The 10,820-nt window shown below is 36.3% G+C and overlaps 1 pseudogene; it reads right to left on the bottom strand.

Moving 5' to 3' along the window:
- Nucleotides 1-9,233: 9,233 nt before the first annotated feature.
- LOC133310517 (uncharacterized) lies at nucleotides 9,234-10,627 on the bottom strand (annotated as a pseudogene).
- Nucleotides 10,628-10,820: the final 193 nt, after the last annotated feature.

The following is a 10,820-nucleotide window of genomic DNA, read 5'->3' as shown; positions in this document are numbered from 1 at the left end:
CTGTTTAACTCCAACTCATATTCTTGAAGCTTTCCAAATAAGGTAGCTATTGACATTGTAGAGAGGTCTTTAGCTTCATAGATTGCCGAAGTCTTTGCATCCCATTCCTTAGTAAGACATCTCAGAATTTTGTTAACTAACAGTTCATCATCATGGAAAATATTTAAAGCATTCATTGAAGTAACTATATGCATAAAACGTTTTTGCATGTCAAATATAGATTCACCCTCATGCATCTCAAAGAGCTCAAACTCTCTAGATAATGCATTTTGTTTAGAACGCTTTACTTCACTAGTACCTTCATGAGTTGTTTCTAAAATAAGCCACATCTCACGTGCGGTCTTACATGAAGATACTCGGTAGTATTCGTCTTTGCCTAGTGCATTAACTATTAAGTTCTTTGCTTTTGAGTTGTATTGGGCTTTCTCTAATTCATCTCTAGTAAAATCTGTGTGTTTTTTAGGCACAGTTTTTCCATTGTCATCTAGTGTGGTTGGAGGCTGATATCCTTCCTCTACACTATACCAAATTTTAAGATCTACTGACTCAAGGAAAATCTGCATCCGAGTTTTCCAATAAGGATAATCAATCACATTGAAAAACGGAGGACGGTTGGTTGAACCACCCTCAAGAGGAATATCCTGATGGAAAGAAGCCATAGGATCTTTAACTCTTTGGCAGATAGCCAATCACTCAGAGCACGTAGCTCTGATACCACTTGTTGGGCAAGTGGCTTCTTACACAGGACGCTTACGGAACACCTAGAGGGGGGGGTGAATAGGTGTTCTCAACTTTTTCAAAATCTTTTTGAATTCAGTAAACAATTACACAATTTTTCTTCAATCCCTATATGCCCAAAATAGTTTTTCGCAATGCTAAGAACAATGTAGTAACAGAAAGCGTACCTTAGCAATTATAGAGTATAAACGCAGCAATTATAATAGAATTAGTGTAACTGTCAGTCTATAAACAAAATATTCAGAAATTAAACCAGAGAGACAATGGACACACGATATATCCTGGTTCACACCCACTAAGCCTAAGTAGGGTGCTACGTCCAGACTGAAGTAGCTGCAGATATTTTATTTATCACAAGTGTACCAGTTTTACAAACACGCGTCACACATGCAATCAAACAAAATACCAAAAATCTTCCTACTGCCTACACTGCTCCAAGCTCTGAGAATACTCTCAAGCCGAACCTAAGGAGTTCACCAACTCCTCTCACACAAGACCTCCACTCTCCCTAGTGGATTCTTGAGGCTCCAGGCCTTGAGACACACTCTCAAGCCAAGCACAAGGTCGCCAACCCACTCGGTTGCACCCACACACCTAGGACAGATTTGCAGCACACAACTACTCCACTTTAACAACCAATACAATATCTCAGATTTATAACAGAAAATTTTTCAACCTATTACAATGTCCTAGCACACTTGATATATCAGATAAAGCAGAACAACAAGCTCCAAAAATGATATGATGTATGCAGAAAATTTAGAGCACAAGTATGTGTATCACAAACTATAAATTTTCAGCAATAAGGAACTTGTATTTATTTATATCAAGTATCAAAATGATAGACACTAAAAATTCTGATTTAAAAAGAAATTATCACATTATATTCAGAAAAATCAGAATTGTAATTTCTCTTAAAATTTCACAAAAAATTCAGAATTAATTCTAGATAAATCTTTTATTGATAAACCACAAGAAATCTGAATTTTAATCAAAATATATCTCAATTAAAACAGAAAATTCAGATTTAATATCTCAACAATAAAATTCCTAGAACAATTCAAGATTAGGTTTCTAAACAATAAATCCCAAACAAAAAATCTGAATTAAATCACTGTATAACAATAACAAAAATTCAGATTTAATATTTATTTATTTTTCTTATTTTTTTTTTTTAATCTTTCACAAAAAATTAGAAACACAAATCTTACACAAAGAGCATCAAGATTTCTACTATACTCACTTAAAATCAAAATAGAAAAATCAGAATGCTCACAATATATCAACAAGAAAACTGAAAACTAATTCAATAATATCCAGTATCAAGATTATACCAAAGGATGCTCAAAACAAGGTTTAAGATATTACCTCAATAGATCTCAAATTTTCAGCAAAGTAAAACACAAAATGTGGTTAGGGTTCTACAACCTTAGTTCCAAGAATCTTTGAATTAAATCCTTCAAACTTGTAGAATCATGAACAGCACTTCAAATCACCCAATCTTGACTTAGAAATCAATCAAGAGACTCATCAACAGTGATGCACTTTGTTTAGGGTTCAAGAAGAAAAAAAAATTGTTGATGAAAATTTGGGGATTTTTGGGAGGGAGATGAATATAAGGTGTAGTATCAAACACTCATTCACAAGCAAATCAAAGATGAAAGAAACGAACAACGATTTTTCAGATGAGAAATGACTCTGTTTTTCAGCGTGAAGAACCGAGAGAAAGAGCGCCTTTTTTTTTCTTTTTCGCAAGTCTGTGAGTTTTTATTTTCTAATGATTCTCTTATGCTTCTATTATTATATAGTATATAATATTCAAAAGAAAGTTGAACACTAACTGTGCGCGTTGGAAGAATCAATTGTAAAACAATAGTCACTTTATATATATATAAAAATCAACGTAAAACAAAGATTAGAGAAAGGAACGCACGCTGTAGATTTAATTTTGTTTTCCTTTCTTTATATATTTATATATATATATATATATAATACCTTTAAAAACAAACTAATCAACGTAACAAAATATGAAAAGGACGCTGTAGTCGCTGTAGTTTTCCTTCATTTTTTTTTCATTTCTTTATATATATATATATACATATATTATTTTTACTTTATTTTATTTATTAAATCACTCAACATAGCTAAATACATGTTATGCAATGAAATGCAATGGAGCTTGGAATCATGCTTAGTGATATATCTAATGTGTTAAAAAAAAATTTAAAATACCTAATCATTTATATCTTCACACTCCATCTTCAATTTGAGACTTCTTGTAAATCCTTTGTCATCTTCAAAATATATATTCCATATTCAATAATACATAGGAGGTCTTCAATCTCCCCCTTTTTGATGATGGCAATTTAAACTCAAATTGAAACAAGTAAGGGTTAGTATCATAAGATATTTAAATCATGTAATCACATACTCCCCTAAACATATGCATACTAAGAATTATTATGCTAATTAAAAGTAAGGCATACATATGTTCTCAAGACTTCTCAAAACTCCCCCTCAAAATATGCATAAGCAAATATGCATAAGCTCATAAGCTCAATTTGATGATATTTATATCATATTTTCTCCCCCTTTGACATTATCAAAAATAATAGTAGTATGAGATAAAACAAAGCATATGAAAAAAATGGCATAATGACTAAAGACATGTTATAAGGCATGAATGTGCATGTATTAAGAAGACGGATCAAATAAGCCTAATTCCATACGCAATCTTTCATAGGTATCTCTAGGTAATGGCTTTGTAAAAATATCCGCTAATTGTTTAGTTGTATCAACAAAATTAATTTCAACATCTCTTTTACTAACATGATCACGAATGAAATGATGACGAATATCAATATGTTTAGTACGTGAATGCTGAATGGGATTCTTAGTTAGGTTAATAGCACTTGTGTTATCACAAAAGATGGGAACAGTCTCAAGTTTCAAACCATAGTCCAGAAGTTGTTGCTTCATCCAAAGAACTTGGGCAACACAACTACCTGCAGCTATATACTCTGCTTCCGCAGTGGATAGAGCTACACTAGCTTGCTTCTTACTATGCCAAGAAACTAAAGCGTTTCCAAACAAATGACATGTGCCACTCGTGCTCTTCCTATCCAACTTACATCCAGCAAAGTCGGCATCGGAATACCCAACTAAGCTTGGTGGAAATCCCTTAGGATACCACAATCCCATTTGTCTAGAACCCACCAAATAACGAAAAATTCTTTTAACAGCAGCTAAGTGGGATTCTCTAGGACTAGATTGATATCGTGCACACATGCATACAGCAAACATAATATCAGGTCTAGAGGCGGTCAAATATAACAGTGATCCAATCATACCTCTATACCTTGTAGAATCTACCGATTTACCTTGTTCGTCTTTATGAAGTGTACATGAGGAGCTCATGGGTGTGTCAATATACTTTGCAGAGTCCATCCCAAATCTCTTTAGGAGGTCCTTGCAATACTTTGTTTGATGAATGTATGTGCCATTCCTTTCTTGCTTGATTTGGAGGCCAAGGAAGAATGTCAATTCTCCCATCATACTCATCTCAAACTCACCCTGCATAATCTTAGAAAAATCTTCACATAGAGAGGCATCAGTAGAACCAAAAATAATGTCATCTACATAAATTTGTACTAGTAGTGTGTGATCATGTTTTTTCTTTATAAAGAGTGTAGTGTCAACTTTACCACGAGTAAATGCATGTTCAAGCAAAAATTTACTTAGCCTATCATACCATGCCCTAGGTGCTTGTTTTAAACCATATAATGCTTTCTTTAACCTATAGACATGATCAGGCTTTTCACAATTTTCAAATCCAGGAGGTTGCTTAACATACACTTCTTCATTAATATATCCATTTAGAAATGCACTTTTAACATCCATTTGATACAACACAAAATCATGCACACATGCATATGCAAGCAATAGCCTAATAGCTTCTAGCCTAGCTACAGGTGCATATGTTTCATCATAATCAATGCCTTCTTCCTGACTATAACCCTGTGCCACTAATCTAGCTTTATTTCTAACAATTATTCCATTTTCATCCAACTTATTTCTAAACACCCATTTTGTTCCAATTACTTGTTGGTGCTTAGGTTTAGATGGTATGATTCCAAGTATAACAAGTTAATAACAATGGAGGAATGATGGTTAAATATGTGACTTAATAGAAATAGGCATAATAACGATACATAAGATACTTTCTGGTGTGCCCCTGGGGGGCTATTTATAAGAGAAGATTCTGCTTACTGGGTGAAGGTTGGTGGGGAGAAGGTCAACTCTCCTTGGAGTCTCATACCGATGGCAGTGTTGGGCATGACAGGCGATGCCATCGTAGCAGCGCTGTGCCTTCTGCGTCCGGTGGTGTCAACGTGGGTAACAGGGGGACAACTTCCTCTTATGGTATTTGGGCGACTGCTTTCGGGAGTTGAGGTCCCAAGGTAGGATACTTTGGTGTTTAACCTTGGGAAGTTACCACGTTTGGGGGTGTGCGTCGCCCCAGCAGGTAGGGCTGACGTGGATGCTTGGTGGGTGCTGGACCTCGACCATTGGGCCTGACTCTTGTTGGGCCATCCGGAACAGGAGCGCCCAGCATGGCAGCGAGTGTAGGTTGGTGCCAAGGTAGGCAACTTGACAACGCCTTGTTAGGCGATACGAAAGTACTGGGTGTGAATCGTTCCTTCTGATGACAGCTGTAACATCCTAGTGGTTTGGCGGTGATTGGCTGAGGGTTTTTCAAAAAAAGCTACCACCTCTGGTACTCTCGGGTAGCTTTCTGGTTTTCGAGGAGCCGTCATGATGAATTTTTCCATCATTGCACTTTATTGCAGGTACCCAAGCGTCACGAGGCACGTCGCATTAATGCGACGTGATGGGTGACCTGTCCTCTTAAGGTGACCATTTTGTCCCTTATCACAATCGCCCGTTGCACGATGACTGTGTCATCTTACGGTTGGGCGAGGAAGGCTTACACGTGTATGTACGTGACCTTCCTCCTCCTCTTTCTATATAAAGGGGGAAACCCCTCGTTGGGGTCCTTCCTCACGCGAACTGTACACTGTTGTGCCTCTGCCTTTCTGCTTGTTTCCTATCCTCTCTGAGTGTGATAGTGCCGGTCTTCTTTCTCTCACTTTCTGCAATTTCCCAGGTATAGTGTTTCTTGCTTCTTCCTTCATCATTTCGCTTCTTTGTTTCTGGTTTCCTTCTACTTCTTTTTCTGTTGCGTCGATGGTTAGGTTTATAGAACCCATCCCTGGTCTCATACTTCCTGAGTCGGAAGTGGAAATTAAGGAAGAGGAGTTTGATGAAGCCTTTGAGGCACTGGGAGATAGTGTGGTGGGGCCAGCAATGCAAGAGTATCTTGCTAGTTGTGCCCCAAGTCATCCTTTAATTCCTGGGGTTGAGAAATTGCCCCATGGCAAAGTACTCGAACTGCTGGGTTTTAGTGAAGAGGAGATCCAAAATCTCCTTCCCGAAAGAGCTTTAGGGCCAGTCCTCTCGTATGCCGGTGAGGAGTCACGTTCTAATCTGCATAGTGGACGCCGTGGAGTGAGTGGAGAGGGAAATTCCAAATCTGGCGGGAGTTCGTCTGCCAGGTCCAGGAGACAGCGGTCAGGAGGATTAGTTTAGGGGGCCAGCCTTCGTTCTTCACGAAGAAATCATTCTAGACCTTCTGGGCGCTCAAAGGCATTCTTTATACTTGGTGCAAACAGTGTTTTGAAAAAGGCATTCAAAGGCATTCTTAATTTGCATCCAAAAATTAAGGATCAAACTTTGTAATGCGAATTATTACCAATAATGTAGCTGTATTGATGAAAAAGTTAATCATCTAAAGTATGTTGGTCTGTGCATACTCATTTTTAAACAGCTACAGGTTGGAACTGCTATTATTTCTTACTTACTGCTATTATTTGAAAAAATTAATCCTCTAAAGTATGCTGGTCATTAGCACTAATTACCTGTCTTCTGCATCAGGTTGGAACGGAGGACACCATTGTTATTACATGATGCTGATTCATGTCTGCAAGACTTGGAATGCAAAGGACAAACGTAATATAGTGTGTTGACTACTGTGTTTGTATTAGTGTAGAATGACTTTTTATATGTTTGGATATTCACAAAATGTATTTGGGTGCATCACAAAGTCATTCCTTGCAAATGTTAACAGGGATGTACTCAACAAAGCTTATAAACTATTGTAATTGTCATCCCTGGTTGTCTCTGCTACAGTACATGTGTTTTTCACCACAAATCAATGACACGGGTTATTATGCATTGTTATTAATGACAAGTACATTTTTGGTTCCTGTCATGCTCAGAAACTTAAATCCTGCCAAGTAATGCTTATGACATGAGCTATTGTGATATAGAATTTATATAAAGAAAAGTAGACAATTTGGAACTTAATCAAATAATTTCATATATTGAAATAACAACAATTACAACTTTTGATAGTGTCGAAGACAACAAACAGGAAATTACAATGACAAGCAAGTAATTTACAGTAACAACAATTACAAACATCATTCAATGCTACTAAAAGTCATTCTACTTGTGCCACCAATTCTTATTCCTTTGGGTAGACTTGCTTCTGGAACCAACAATATCAAAGGCAGACAATTTTTCGTGTTCCCCACTTCTTTTTTAGTCGTAAGAAAGAGCAAATCAATATCTTCAGGTACATTGAGCTCATAAATTTCAGAATCATGTGTTCTCTTCAATAGGTACGACCCCAACAGACTATCTCAATGAGGGTGTGTTGCGTATCTAGCAAGTGTACTAGTCGTACAAGTAATATAATGATGAGTAAAGATCGTTCCCACATAGATTTATATTCAAACACCAATTAACCATAGAAAACTAATCTGAATCAAACAAGAGTTTGTAAAATTCATGAATGTTTTGTCACCAGAAAATTGATTTGAAAGTAACTTGATATAATACTAAAATATGAATTGGGATTTAATAAAACAAGTAGTCAGAAAACAATGTTCCTCAACAATAAACTCATGTGCAAAATTGATCATATGATGAATTCTCTTTCATGTGATGTTAATCAACCTTTTACTTATCTCCAAGTAGAATTACATAAAAATGTACTAGATACTATATTATTAGTCCTAAGAATCTGGAGTCAGAGAAAAAATGTCTAAAAACTGAAAAGAATAATCTGTCTTGAAATAATATGAAAAACCCCATATAAATTACAAGTTGCAACTGAAAAACTTCCAAAACTAACACAGACGCTAAAACGCTCCCTCCTGGACGTTTTAGCGCCATCTTCAACATCCATTCAACTACTTTCAACTGGCTTCAGCGTTAAAACCTTCTGTTTGGGCATTTTAGCGCTGAAGACTAGCATATTTTTGGCTTTGATGTGCAGCAGCGCGCTAAAACGGTATGGATGGACGTTTTAGCGCTCCAGACCAGCATCTTTTGGCTTCTTTCTGTAACAGGGCGCCTGTATGGACATTTTAGCGCTCAACACTTAGAATTTTTCTCTTCTTCAGAATCTTCTTCTTGTATATAGTGCTTGCAAGCAGAATTCTCATCATCGGGATTAAGACATTCTGAAGGGTAGAAATAATTCATGCCACTTTCAAGCTTAACAACCCGATTTGTCAAATGCTGAGATGAGAATAAAAGCCTGCATAGTGGTTTTGAACACTTAAAGAGAACATCTTCCATGTGCCAAGCCATTGATTCTGCTTCGTGGCTTTCAATGTTTCCTGAACATAAAATTTCAATCCAATTGAAATAAAAGTAACTCAGCCAACCAAAAAAGGACTGAAAGGCCTAAAAACCTGCTATATAACACTCTATAAAGGTCCTTGAGATTCTCGTATTCCTTGGTTACCATGTCCTGATAAAAGGGTATATCAAATAGATAAATAAATAAATCATTAAATAAATACAAAAATCAAGACAACTTTTTTATTTTAAAAAATATGACATACATAAATTATAGAACAAATATTGTACACGAGCTCTTGCTCTTTTGTTAACATATTGTCTTATTATGAAAAATCAATTCAATCCTCAAAGGACAAGGATGTTTGAACCAAATGTCATATGAGAAGTGCTTTATATAGTACCTTGATAACTGAGAACCTATCAGTTTTCACTCCGAATGTTGCAATCTTTTGAACTAAAGTTTCAAGTAGAATCCTTAACTTGTGATTGTAACCAAGGAGAGTTACCTGAAGAATAAAATGGGATTGTAATGATGACAATGGAAATAACACACTCATTCAAAGGCAGAGGAACAAAGAGCTCCTCTGTTTACTATTTTCATTGATATGCCACACAAATTTTATCAAATAAAGCAGCCAAAGAAATAGCAGATACTTGAAGATGTAATTAAAAAACTGAAGAGTTGATAGTAAATAAAACTAGTTCATTATAAAGAGCGGAAGAGTCCTTCCAAATTATATGTCAACAATGTCCCTCCTTGATTGAACAATCAATTCTGAGACTATCTGCAGATTCTTCACTCTAATGAATCATATTCTTTTCATTCTCTTGGTGACTTGTACTCTTGATGAGATCCTCTGAGGAACCTATATTCTCTGCAACAATAGGCATTGACTTCTCCATTGAGGAAGTAACAGTATCACCAGTGATTTGTTGCAAGACTGGTTCAGCAAGTGGTTTCTCCTCTGAATTAGTTTGGATATATTCAATGCCAGATACTTTAGATACATCAGATTCCAATCCCTCTTGAGGGTTATCCATAATTCCAGCAAAACTTGACACTTCTGAGTCAACTCGGGGTTCTTCATTTGATAGAGTAAGTTGATCTTCCTCTATTATTTTCTGAAGTTCAGCATTCTCCCAATCCTCACAAACAGTTATTCTATTCATAGTTTCCCAAGTGTTAATTATTCGATCTGAGCCTGGTTGCCAAATAATATCACCTCATTTTCCTTTCAGTATGAGCTTGAATTGGATTGACTTTTCCAGCAGGCATATCCTGTTTACATAATGAAAAGCAAAAACAGCATTTATATAAGTATACCGTCAATCAATCAATTCTTTTCATATTTGGAAAAGATTCTACTCACCAGTTCAACAGTCCATATATGTCCATCAGACCAGGTCATTGGTAATGCATCCAAAGGGTCCCATGAACCAAGCTTAGGATAATCTCCAACTATTAGAAACTGCTCGCCAAAGTTACAAATTTTTTGTAACTGAAATGCTACACGAACAAACTACTCTTCATCTGCATCAGTTGTTTGTTCACTTTGTTGAGCTTGAGGCTCTTCAGTTTCCAAGTCCACCTGCAACGTTTTATGCAGACCAAGACAGTCTCTCATCAAATATGCCACAATCTTATATGTAAGCAAATTATTTATGCATATACAACAATCATATAACACTTTTATAACAAACTTCTCCATAGAGCAGAATAAAAAAAGGTAATAAAATGGTACTTTTAACAACATCCACGACCACTGTTACCCTAAATTACAACAACACACAACATAACTAGACATATGGTAGTCCATACTCCACTTACAATCCATAACAATACAAGTCAACCAAATATACACATTGCAGTCATTACGATCCCAAATGTTATCACAATTACAATTAGCAAGACATTTTGTGATTTAATCTTATTCTCCAACTTCACACAATTGCGACAACTAGGTTCTTCAAACCACTCAAAAAAATGGCAATCATGCTGTGTTCTGGAATTAGGACATCGAAGAAATTGTCTTCCGGGATTCCTTTGTGTATTTGACATTCGCAACGCAGCCGTCACTCCGTAATAGCACATCTTCACCCTGGAAGGGGATAAGGACGACGAATGCCTTGAGATGACGTTTTCAGCTCCACCTACACCCGATGGAGGTCCACCCATGCTTCCGTCAATGGTCGTGTTGTACTCGATTCCAAGACTCCTCCCACGAGTCACTTAAGTTTTGGTTACTGCCGTAACAAGAAGGACACAAATGTCCACTTCAGTTAAACTTATAAGCAACAAACAAACAAAAATGTATATACTATAATGCAAAACTCAATCAACAAAGATATCCCAACATTATAATTTCAAT

Source organism: Gastrolobium bilobum, unplaced genomic scaffold, assembly GCF_033153095.1.
Source record: "Gastrolobium bilobum isolate Gb01-03AN ecotype WA unplaced genomic scaffold, APGP_CSIRO_Gbil_v1 utg4571, whole genome shotgun sequence".
NCBI lineage: Eukaryota > Viridiplantae > Streptophyta > Magnoliopsida > Fabales > Fabaceae > Gastrolobium > Gastrolobium bilobum.
Note: the sequence above shows the minus strand (reverse complement) of the source record. Positions and strands in the feature narration are given on the sequence as shown.